General features: G+C 42.3%; 1 protein-coding gene across 1 annotated transcript in view; it reads left to right on the top strand.

Moving 5' to 3' along the window:
- The first annotated feature begins 217 nt into the window (after positions 1–217).
- Positions 218–13,029, top strand: part of LOC142501160 (cGMP-dependent protein kinase 2-like) — a 78,722-nt gene continuing 65,910 nt past the window's right edge. Inside the window, exon 1 of the mRNA XM_075610619.1 lies at positions 218–661. The gene's annotated coding sequence lies outside the window, so the exon portion shown is untranslated. The remainder of the gene's footprint in view (positions 662–13,029) is intronic.

The following is a 13,029-nucleotide window of genomic DNA, read 5'->3' on the forward strand; positions in this document are numbered from 1 at the left end:
CCCAAATTTCACCTGGATGTCAAGATTCGTTCTGAAGTGCCAACAAACGGATTTGGAGCCTGCAGGTCTGATTATCCATAGTTTCAGACCCCTGTTCCAGAGAAGGGGTTAAATCTGCCCCTCTCCCCCCCCCCTCCCCTCTTACCGCGCCGTGCAATAAATGCATTGCAGGCATCTCCAGCGTATAAGAGATTACATTGGCTTTGCTGTCTGAGCCTCCCTGTAGATGGCACTAACTGACTCTCTGTTTCCCAGCTCATACTGCTTCTGTGTGTCCTGTTTTCTGCAGCAGCTGTGAAGCCGTTCCAGTCGCCGTAAGCCTGGATTGGAACTGCAGTTGTCACAGAGGTGCAGAGAAAATGATCAGGATAAAATCCGTCCTTGCAGCCTCTCCCTCGTGGTTTCCTCGTCCCCTGTCCAGAGGTGACGTGCGTAAAGCCAGCCCAGGTGGATCAACCCTGAAAGCTAAATTGTAAAACGTGAGTCAGTGATGCCCTCGCAGAGCAGCTTCCTGAGAGGTACTGGGAGACGTGAACATCACAACGGGGAAATAAAAGCAACAAGACACAAAGGTGTTTTCTCATTGGGCAAAATGCAGTGAACCTTGCAGCAAAGGCACCTGTTACTGAGAAGGATTTCTGGCTGGTCCAAGGAGTCAGAGGTGAGTTTGACATCCAAGCAGTCAGATACACGTACATTTGGGTTGCAAACTTCTTCTGCAGTTTGACATAATTCTTTCCCCTGCATTTTCTAGGAGTGTTTTGTGCTCCCTGGGCATCCCTAAAAGGGTCCCCTGCAATGTTTAGGTTATTTGAAAATTGTACCACATACAGAAGAATTTACAATGCATCTGATCTCAGATGCGCTATTAGAGAGGGTTGGGGTTCCTTACAATGCATCTGATCTCAGACGCGCTATTAGAGAGGGTTGGGGTTCCTTACAATGCATCTGATCTAAGTCACTATGAGAGAGGGTTGGGGTTCCTTACAATGCATCTGATCTCAGACACGCTATTAGAGAGGGTTGGGGTTCCTTACAATTCATCTGATCTCAGACACGCTATTAGTGAGTGTTGGGGTTCCTTACAATGCATCTGATCTCAGACGCGCTATTAGAGAGGGTTGGGGTTCCTTACAATGCATCTAATCTCAGACGCGCTATTAGAGAGGGTTGGGGTTCCTTACAATGCATCTGATCTCAGACATGCTATTAGAGAGGGTAGAAGTTCCTCAGAATTGCAATATACAGTAATTATAGGGTTTCTTAACCAAAGAAAGGATGGAAAACACTGCTCTAGGGTAACTTATCCGTCATTCATCCCCAATGAAAAGCACGCACATCCCTTCTCCCCCAAATGCACATCTCTTTTCATGTGTGACAACTGACAACTAATTACTGAGAAAAGCCCTGTGCTACCGTTGTATTTCTTTATTTTGTTCAGAGTGACAATGTGTTTGGAGATGCACCAAATGGGCAGAACTGAGACATCAGTTTGTTTTATGACTGTACAAGACAAGGTCACGATGACGGACACAAACATGTGTATCACAAGATTTCTTTTGGTGTCACTATCTGTAATTATTGAGATAAATGATGTGATAAAAATGATGGAAAGGGAGACTCCATACATTCATGGTGCACACACATAATTATATACAGTATATATATATATATATATATATATATATATATATATATATATATATATATATATATATATATACAGTATATATATATATATATATATATACAGTATATATATAGAGGGGGGTACACACTTAAATGATATAGACCAGACTACTGGAGAGGGTGCTGCTCTTGATAAAGGCTCCAACTGGAGCCGAAACGTTGGGCCAATAAAATACATTTTTGCATATTTTTGGTGTGTCTATTCTTTTGTTATTTATATATTCTATAAATATAAAATATAAATAAATATGAATATAAAGATAAATAAATATAAATTCTATTCTATATATATACTGGTGTTTTTGAAGGGGAAACTCTAAGAAAAAATTATATTTTTTATATAGAAAATAAAACAAAAAATAATTCAGCTTAAAGGGGGCATTTATTCAACCCCAGTTAGTATTCCATCCCCATTCCTAAAAATATCATAATCAGTACTGTATGTGGAGTGAGCCTGGAGCTCTGGAACATAGTCCACAAAGTTAAGTATTATATATTTAAACTATTAGAGAAACAGCATAAAGTGAATGTTTGCTCTCTCTCTCTCTCTCTCTCTCTCTCTCTCTCTCTCTCTCTCTCTCTCTCTCTCTCTCTCTCTCTCTCTCTCTCTCTCTCTCTCTCTCTCTCTCTCTCTCTCTCTCTCTCTCTCTCTCTCTCTCTCTCTCTCTCTCTCTCTCTCTCTCTCTCTCTCTCTCTCTCTCTCTCTCTCTCTCTCAACAAAAACAGGTACATATATGAAATATTTGTACAGCGAACGTACGGGATGTTTTATTACTAGTTGTACTGCTTAGATAATACTGTATTATAATGATCATTTTACACCTGAGTGAAATAAATGTGCGCATATATAGCTATGTGTAATATCTATAAACCAACAGCTCACAATCTGAATCGCTGATTTCAATCAATAACAACTAATCACGTTTCATTACTGGCTGTGTTGGAAAGTGTAGGTACCCACAGCTTGCGGTAAATCAATCCTGTGGTGTTTGTTGTCAAGGTGATGTTGCGGCATTGGCCTAAATTATAGCCTCTTGTTAATGGCAGGGGGAAGAAGGGAAGGGGGGTGGGGGGCGGGGGTGTAGTTGGACATGCATGATTGGGGTCCGTGGGGGATATGTATTAAGCAGATTGCTTTCAAATTGTAGTAGAATGCCACATACTGTGTCAATCCTAACAGCTCAAACATCTTCCTGAAATGTTAACAAAATATACAAGCTGGGGCTGATTAATGACTTCTAAGACCTGGGGATGTCATCATGCCAATCACACAAAGAAGAGTGGAAATGAGATGTACAGGACAACAGAAAACTAATCAGTCTGATAAATGTGTAAATCTTTGTGTCATTCTTGGTAACTGTTCCAGATAGCGCTTTTGCGAACAGGGCAAGAGCACGCCTGATCAACCCAAAATGGTGACTTGTGGTATCCATTTATTAACTCCGCCCAGGCAAAACATGGGCAAAACGTGGGCAAAACGTGGGCAAAACTAGTCCAAAAAAATCCCACCATATTTATCTAAGGAAAGGATCCATTGGAAAGCTGTAGAATATTTTCCTTCGATAAAGACTTTAGTAAATATATAATCAAGGTTTCCTGCCTTGAAAAACTGTCCAAAATAAGCACCATTTACCATTATTCCCGTAACAACTAAGATTGATTTACTTTGATAAATCCGGTGCCATGTTTGGGCCTGATTTGCAGTCAGTATACTTTCATACGTAGCCCACAAAAACAAAAAAATACAAAATATAAATTAAACTTTTAATATCTACAGCGCATACACTTTTCTGCATTAATATGTATCCCTGAAATGCAGGAAGATTAGATTTTTGGGGGGCAGTAAAGTTGGGCAACAAAATATTAATTGTGACTGCTTCAAATCTTTCGTTTTGAAGCCAACACCATAATCTAGGCAGCGCTCGTGACACTGGTTAAACGTGCAACGGCGTCACAAGGCAGCAGAGCTTTTGGGACATCTTTGTAAAAAGGCTGTTTGCTGATTTTCTATAATTGGATTAAAGATAAAAAGACCATCTTTCACCTTATAAAGAAGTAGACATTTTTGGTTGTATGTCAAAAAAGATTAACGGTATCACTACTTTAGTATCATATTTGGTAGTACTTGGCCCTACTTGCTGCACAGCAATCTTTCAATTGCCCCTTTTGCTTGCATAAAATATAACATTCACCTTCCATCCAGTAACATCTCTATTTGTTGAGCAGTTGAGTGGTCTCCCAGTGGAGTTCCATGATTCCACAAACAAATGCAGATATTGTCCCTGGCAATAGCAAACAGAAACCATGGTCAACATCTACACATGAAATCCTTGACCAGTATGGCACTGTCCTACAAAGACCTTGAGATTTCTTGGGGACAATGAATGTATCTTTTCTTATTGATGTGTTGTTGTGTATTCCAAGCTGGCTGTCAGTCAGCCATGTGCTACGTTCCCTCTACCCCAGGGGTGGCCAACTCCAGTCCTCAAAGGCCACCAACAGGTCAGGTTTTAAGGATATCCCTGCTTCAGCACAGGTGGCTCAATCAGTGGCTCAGTCTTTGACTGTGCCACTGATAGAGCCACCTGTGCTGAAGCAGGGATATCCTTAAAACCTGACCTGTTGGTGGCCTTTGAGGACTGCAGTTGCCCACCTCTGCTATGTACGCTACACTATATTGGGGAAATAATCTGCATACACAAACCCCCAAGGACCCAAGTGAGAAAATGGCAGCAGTATATTTAATATGTTAAATGTAGGTGACTGACACCATTTCTAAACAAATGAGACAAGTACAAATATTGATTAATCCTTTAAAAAAAAAAAGAAGCTTTTATTGCCATAGTACAGTGATTCAAAACAGGGGATCCTGGAACCCCTGGTTCTTCGTGAGGTTTCCCTAAAGGGTTTGCAAAAAAAAATCTATAATGGCGAATTCAGGCAGGAATGGTGGGGTCCTAAGCCGGTGTGGGGACGGTGCACTTAGGAAGGCCTTGAACTATACGTTAGGCTACGGCCCCGCTGCCTGTGCAGCTGAGTCCCCCAGTCTGCAGTGAGCTGCAGGGGGAAAGACAGGGGGCGTGACGGGGGCGCGGCCGTGATGTCACCCGGCAGGTTCGCCCTCATTGGCTGAACCACTGGGGATCGTGGCCTAGCGCTCCATCGCGATTCCTGACCTCAATTTTCATGAGAGCAGGAGTTTTTGTCGGCGCAGCCCCTCCCCCCGCAGTGGGCCTGGCTCCATTGTGGGGCGGTCCTTGTCCCTGCAGCGTCCGCCACAGCGGGCACTGCAGTAGCCAGCGGGGACCTGGCCTTAGTATGGGTGGTATGGCTGTCAGTTACAGCAGTGGCTTCCAATGTCGCTCCCCACAATGCATTGCATCAAAAGTGACAAGGTATTGTGGGGCGTGACTTTGGAAGTTCCCTCAGTGAAGGACAGCTATACCTCCACCCTCCCTCCCCCCCTGCCCCCCCCCCCCACCCCCTATGCTACCTGCAAACACTGAGGTGCAGGTTGGGGCCTTATCAAGAGTATGTTCCCTTCCACATACTCAGGACACTATACAGTTTTGTTAGATAATCTGATGAGTAGGCAATAAGATTAATTAGGGGTTCGTAGAACATATTTTCTAGTAGGAGGAATACAATGTAAACAATGGTTGGGAACTACAGCTATAGTAAGTTATTAGTAACTAAACGCTTCTGTGTGTTTTTAACATCTTTACATAATCTCTTTTGTGGTAAGATCGTTTGGAAACTGCTGTGTCTGCCGGAACATTGTTTGTTCAGAGGATTTCTGTTGCAATGTTTTGTGTTCAGCATAATTAGTTCAAAGAGATAATGGACAAGAACAATAATTCCCAGATAAATGGGACATAAAGAAGATGACCCAAGTGACATTTTTAGTAAACGGCAGCTTTAAATCTTTCTAAGCAAATGAACTACATTTATAAGTTTTTCAAAAACCTTTCCCCCCCAGCTATCTCAGACTGCACCCTTAAAGCTGCAGACCAAGCAATATCCTACACATGTTTTTTTTTTAAATAAATCAGTTCTGTACTATGAGAAAATAGCATTTTTTTTAAACAACAATTCTGAATTACATTTTTAATGTATTATAATGTAACAAACATTTTTTGTTTCTATAGCAACCATTTACAAAGTCACATCCCCTTCCTCTTCTGAAACAGGCTCTGGCACACCCCTTTTTGAGCCCTGCCCTCTCTCTAGCAGTGCACCAATTGTATCCAGTGACTGCCTGGTCACATGATCTTCCCCACAGAACTTTGCATCTTTGGTTCTCTTCTGCTGCACTGACAGCCATTTAGTGAACCCGCAAGCCGAATCTTCGCCGATCGATCACAGGAGAATGGATCGATCTGCAACTTAGCTAATTACTTATCATTGTGTGGATTGTGTTGATGCGCATATTAAAGGGGGAAAAAAACTGGACTGCTGCTTTAAGGGAAAAACTAACCTGGGGTTCTCTTCTGTGTTATATTTGACCCAGAGATTACATTTTGTCAGCAGAGCCTGATTAAGGTATAACAGCGCCACCTGTAGCTAACACAAAACACAGCAGCTTTCAAGCAGTGAGCGAGCCCCAAAACACAAGGGTTAATTTATCAAAATCTCCCGGCTGCAAAACAGGGGCACAAAGAGATGCAAAATATAGCACCAGATTTATGAAACAACACAATCTTTTTAAAAACAGTGGGGATCTGACTCTGTGTAACACCTCTTCACCCGGCCAACAGAAGAGGGCCGCCCCAAAGTGTCCCATGGTCAATTCAGGTGTTGCTTATGTGCAGCCGTGCAGGGCATGCTCAGGTCTCTTATCTACCGTGTCTCTCGAGGTGCTGGGATTCGTGCAGGGCTGGTATGGTAAGCACTGAAAGAAACAGGTAGAGGGCGCCAGAAACTTTTCTTTAAACTTTATTTACAGGAACAACACACAAACTTCTTCCTTGGGGGGCTCATGCAGCATCCCCCATAAAGGAACATTCTTCCACTTTGTTGTCACTATTTGTGGCAGTTCAATGCCTGGCTGTGGCTGTTCCTACCTCCACTGGGATCCCTAGACAGGGTGCACTATTCCATGAAGCATTCTCCCTCAGAACCAAAACGGCTCTTATCCCCTAGAAATTCTAAGGTGATACTCCAAGGCCCTTCCTTAAGGAACCTCCTTTGATGTACCTGTCCTTCCTCTCTTGTAGGTGGACCACACTCAGAGCCATATAGAGGTGGCCCTATCTTTAGGAGTGACACTTCCATAGCTAGAAAACAACAAAATGACCCTAGTACTGGACTTGCATTACCTTTAACGAAATCCCCCATCTTGGTCTCCTCCTGTGACCTAAACTAAAATATTCCATCCCCACTATATATACCACTAATGACATCACTAGCTACCATGACTACTAGGGGAGTGACGAACTAAAGAAAAAAGATCCCCATAAATGAGAGCACTCTAACAGTGTCAACAGCAGAGAGACAACCTGGAGTGAACAACTAAGTGGAGGGAGCAGGTCCCTGAGCGGTACCAGTGTGTACCCAATGTGAATAGATGTCAATGTTAAACTAAACCTTTATTGTCAGCTATGCTCAAGAAAATAAACTGAAGGTGGGGACACAGAGTGTATACCAGTTAATTGGAGTTTGTCCACAAATAAAGTCAAATTGAAGCCTAAATAAAGTAGCGAAATATTACAACTTTGTAGAGGTAACTGTGTACTTATTGTAGCACTTCCGTTAGTACTAATAAAGCTCGATGTGACCAATCAATGTGCATGGTCTAATCTTCAGACCTAATTGGGTCTCACACCACTATTTATCAGTATTTGCATACACAGTAGAGTCTGGATCACATACAGTGTGTGTGAACTCGTGCAGACTCGGATAGGGATAAGTGCTACTGGAGATCCAGTCAGTGAAACGTCTGTTAGTGTTAATCACCATGTAAAGCCTCTGAAGCAGAACCTATCTTGAAGATGATCTAATACTCCGTGGTTGAGGGGTAAGAACTCCGTGGTGAGATAAATGCCTGTCACCAGAGCCCCCCTCCACCTGTACATGGATCAAGGAAAGTATTAATTGTTCAGAACCACGTAAGGTATGAATGTTCAGCAACTTTAAGATAAGTGAGGCTACAGACTTTGTGGATCCTGCACAGGCAGAACTATATCCCCAATTGTAAGTTGCCAGGGTCCTCTGAAGGTAGCGGAGATATTCCCCAGAAGGCCGGATCGGAAGCACACACAGGTGGGGTTAAATAGGGTTGGCAAAAGCGGTATGCAGCGTATCCCTGTGCTTAATCCGATACTTGGGTGGTGTGGATCCGGAGTGGCGGTAATATCTATCAGTAAAGGAGAAAAATGCACACAATGCGCACCAGGGATTAAAATAAAGTAAAATATTTATTAATAAAACAAAAAATAACTGAGGGGATCCAACCCCACCTCAGTACACATATGCTATAGATCCGGATTTAAGTAACAATGGACAGAAACCACATAAAGAGTAAAAATGTATCTAATTAGACTAAATCTACACACAACATAACAATTAAATAAAATAAAAAGACATGAATGTTCAAAAAAACGGGATTCATGTACCCAGAATTAAGCTAAGATAGTAGCTGAACAACTGCCTGAGGCTGAAAGGGGGAGACGGAGACTTACACTGAAGCCCCAAGCGGGTTCTGCAGGTGAACGTATGAGGGTCCGGACCACGCCACCGCAGAGATGTTGCCACCGCCAGAGCTCCCTGCAAACGCCGTCTCAGCCTATCAGAATACGCGCAGAGTGACCTGTCGTGACCTCTACGCGCTTCGCACAACGAAAATATTTTATTTTAATCCCTGGTGCGCATTGTGTGCATTTTTCTTCTTTTCATCGCAACGTGCCCCCCATTTTGGGGGTCACCTTGTTCTAGGAGCCCATTGGGAAGACGCTCTACACACATGCTGCAAGGGGATTAATGCTTCCAGCAAACTATATATCTGCAGCACGAGCGCTGAATTTCCTATATTCTCTTCTATCAGTAAAGGGTTCAGTTAGATTGCTAAATATTGCAATCGCAGTGTCCCTTTGTGGTAACCCGTATTAGGTGAAAACTGCCCAGTGGTACACCAGAGGAGGTGGTTCTAATGCTATTACTACTAGGGAGTGGTTTGGATTCTGCAAAGCATCATTACTTAGTGACATCACTAGGCACCATTGAGAAGGTGGATGAGGCTAGGTTCTGCCCAGCAACTCCACACCATGTGATGAGAGGCTGTTACACTGTAACTACCCATACAGTTACTCTCTGGAGCCCTCCAGTAACGTAGTATTTCCACAAGGGTTCTACATCTGTAATGAATTAGGTGCCGTTTTCTTGCACCGGGGGACTGATAAATTATACTCATTGTGGGGCCTTTGCACTAAAAAAAATTGCCAGGGTTTTTAAATCTCGGTTTTTGACAGCGTTGCTATCACGGTATGCAGAAAGCCCCGAGTACCAGTGATAGCAACATTTGCAAAAATGGCGAGTAGGCGGTGACGTGAAGATAGCCTCTCTTAAAAGGGCTCACCGACGAGTTCTTTCTGCTGCAAAGAGAGAGAGAGAGCTGCCTCTCTCTGTGCAAATCTCTCCCAAAATGTTTTTTTTTTAAAGTTTACATTTTATTACTAGTGTACGTGAGCAGGGGGTCTCCGGAGCAGAACCGCATTGATTTGAGGTCTGGGGACCCCCTGCATCCCGAGATACAGGCCCCGTTATGGGGTGCCCTAACCCTAATCAAAAAGCATGAAGGACAAAATTCAACAATAATCAAACACAAGCACCTAAACAACACAATTAAATAAATAAAAACACGAGCAAACCAATTAAATAAATACAACCAACTAAAAAATGAATTAATTTCAACCAGAAGCCAACAAATCAATTAATTATTAAAACCACTATCCAACACATCACTTAAAAGCAGGAGGCAACACAAGAAATCGCTAATTAAAAACGCTAATCAATAGAAAAAACAAAATACAAAACAAGCCAGCAAAATGACAAACAATGACCTTCACAGAATGAACATAAAAATAAATGGTTACTGCTTGTATTTATTTAATTGGTTGGCTAGTGTTTTTATTTATTGAAGTTGACTTAAATGCATTTTTCTTGCATGGGATTGATGCCAGGGGAATTTGGTGCTGATATTAATGGATATCAGCTCCTGAGACTCCCAGCATCAATCCGATGCAGGAAAAATGCATTTCTTTTCCTAAGTCCCGTCTCGTCGCCTTATCGGCAGCTTCTTACCACCCTCTTGCCAACTTTTCCTGGCGAGCCGCGATTAGCCTCAATAAGCTAGTCAGGGCTACTAGAATACCATGAGTTTGAAAAGCTGGTGATAAGTGGTGATAAGTGGCTTATCGTCGCGCATTTGGCGGGTTTTTTTTCGGCAAAAAAATTGTCCGAAAGACTCTCTTATCGCAGACTTATCGGAGCTTACTGAATAGCAGTAGGCTTTTTTGGCGATACGGTGGCGATAAGTGACTTATCGGAGCTTAGCGCATAGGCCCCTGTTTCTCTCTTCACTTAAATGGACATTGACAAGCAATCATGGCTACCACACTTTAGTAAATCTACCATTCAGACCCAGATCCAGAGAGGTCAGTACTCATTCAGTGCTAATAACGTGGCCGATATCAAAATCATTAACGGCCATTATGTTCCCTGAGGTTAACGCATATTCATAAAGCTAATTACATGCATAAACAACAGCTGTTGTATATATCATTAACATAGGCTTAATGCCATGTTAAATTAGTACTGCCTTGTATAAGCTTCAAATAACATGGCTCGCATTGAGTATGTTTTACTGAACAGTGGCGTTACTCCCATCCAGACCCTGGAATATGGGGTGAGATAGAGCGACTCTTTCTCTGTCTCTCTGTCTCTCTCTCTGTCTTTCTCTCTCTCTCTCTCTCTCTCTCTCTCTCTCTCCTGGTCTGGATTGGAGTAACGCCACCATTAGGAATTACCTAACGTCAGGTTAAATCCCTGCTTTACCTATAACACAAAGAAAACACATCCATGGGGGGAGCCTACATTAGTGCTCCCTTCAGAGAGAGGTTGAATCTCTGATATGCCTTATATTCAAGGAAAATCTGTGAGTGGGACCAACACACTTTTATAGATATGTATTCATGTCACAATTGGCTACACCATTCTATGCATCTGTTTATGCCACATATCCCTGTCGTTGTCATCATGTGCTCCCCTTATCTGAAAGACAGCGTTACCTGTAACGCACCTCGCTGGATAGACATTGTAAGAGGGGAACACCTCTTTTGCATATCATTAGCATACAAGGCTATACTTAATGCAAAGCCATTTCCATCCGGAAAAAAATGTCCATACTGAGCTTTTTAAGAAACATGTTAATGCTTAACGGGCCGTTAACTTACACTAGTGCCTCGTTAAGTCAATAACAGGCCACTGTGCATCTAGGATTTACAACACAACGTGGAAGACGAGTTTTAATTTTCTATTCATGGATTTATATTGCTTTGGAAGAAGGTAAAATAAGGTGTGTGGCACGGTCTTTAAGGGTCTGTCCCTCCTAGGAAAAAAGTGTACTACGGCCAGTAGTATATTTAATAGGTTAAATCAGGGGTGCGCAAAATCTCTGCGCTGGGCCCCCCCTGCCTGCTCTCCCCCAGTATCGCGCCCCCCTTACCTTTAATCCGGCGTCAAATGACGCAGCAGGGTCATGTGACGTGACATGTCATTTGACACCGCGTTGCCTGAAGCCAGCTGAATTCAGGTAAGTGAGGGGCCTCTGAAACCGCCGTGCCCCCCCCCCCAAAAAAAAAATCTTGCACCCCCAGTTTGCGCACCCCTGGGTTAAATGTAGCTGAAAACAATTGGACTTGGATAGATATTTTAAAACCATTGCAGTGGTAAACAAATGCTTCACAGGGTTTGTATCATCTTTATCGACTGCTTTTTGGTAATAAGACTTTTGTCAATATGTAACGCTGCAGGTAAATTGGGCTTTGTTTGTATAGTAATTCTGATGCCATCATTAGTGAAACAGATAAACATAATTAGTTGGATATATGCTTGAATTCGGCAGACCAGAAAAAGAGCAAAATATATGCATTTTTCACGAGATACAAAATAGTTACTTTTGGGACCATTGCATCTTGTTAGAGAAGCCAATTGCACTGATAAGTGTACACTGAAATACCTATGGATTAGCTACAAAAGCCATCTCTTTTAAAACTGTGCTACAGTACCTTTCTGTGCTGTTTGATCAGTTAAAAGGTCTGCACTGCAGTATATACATACCCTAGAGCAACTTTTTGATGCTATTACTTGCAGCTAATAGTGTCATTTCTGAGAGCAGCAGTGCTGAGTGGTATAAATATAATAATATATCTAATCTAGGAGTAATAAATAAATTGCTGAATTTTATCTCTAAAGGCCCCACGGGATTCAGAAAACGTTTCTATGTATTGTTGAGCCTGGAATAAGAATCCAAATAGATAGTATCCCAGAGGCGACTGATTGATGGTTCACATAAATTGAGTTAGAATAATAACATCAGCGAATGACACAAGTTAATTTGCTCAGCTAGTGTCTGAGATAATTAATTATACAATCAACACGGGCATAGCAGAAATCCTATTAGGCTAATAAATAGGTCAGTTTGGCTTTACATGCATAGTTTGTATTCTCCTGGATTACAACGTCATTTTTGTTTCGAAAGCATAACTTGTGTGAAATTAGCCAGCTGTAGAATGTCTTTCATCCGGGGTCGCCAATCAGAAATAGGCAACTTTGGTCCCAGGGGGACAAAAAATGGCCACACATTCATGCAGCAGAGGTGGCTCAGTTGTTGAGTGAACCACTGATTGAGACACCTGTGCTGAAGCAGGGATATCCTCAAATCCTCACCTGTTGGTGGCCCTTGAGGACTGGAGTTGGCCACCCCTGTTCGAATACATATACATGTAGTTAATTCACGTTAGACCAGTTATAGAGCGGTTCTAGAGTTGCCCATCTAAAACCTTGCCTTTTATTAGTATCCGTTCTGTCAATTATCATTACTCATTTAGAGTCACCAGAGCATAGGTATCAAGTTAACATTAGTGGAATTGTGAGGCAAAGAGCGTTGCTCCCAATGTAAAAGAAAAAAATCCTATTGATTGTAATAGTATTTAATCTTTGTTACCTCTGGGGCAGTTTTTCTCATTAGATTTGTACCACTTGATACATAAGCCCTGTAGAATCATAGACATTCACAGCAAAAAAAGGACAAGTTGGCTCATGTAATGTGCCCGTTTTGTACCT

This window comes from Ascaphus truei, chromosome 8, assembly GCF_040206685.1.
Source record: "Ascaphus truei isolate aAscTru1 chromosome 8, aAscTru1.hap1, whole genome shotgun sequence".
In the NCBI taxonomy this organism is placed as follows: Eukaryota; Metazoa; Chordata; class Amphibia; order Anura; family Ascaphidae; genus Ascaphus; species Ascaphus truei.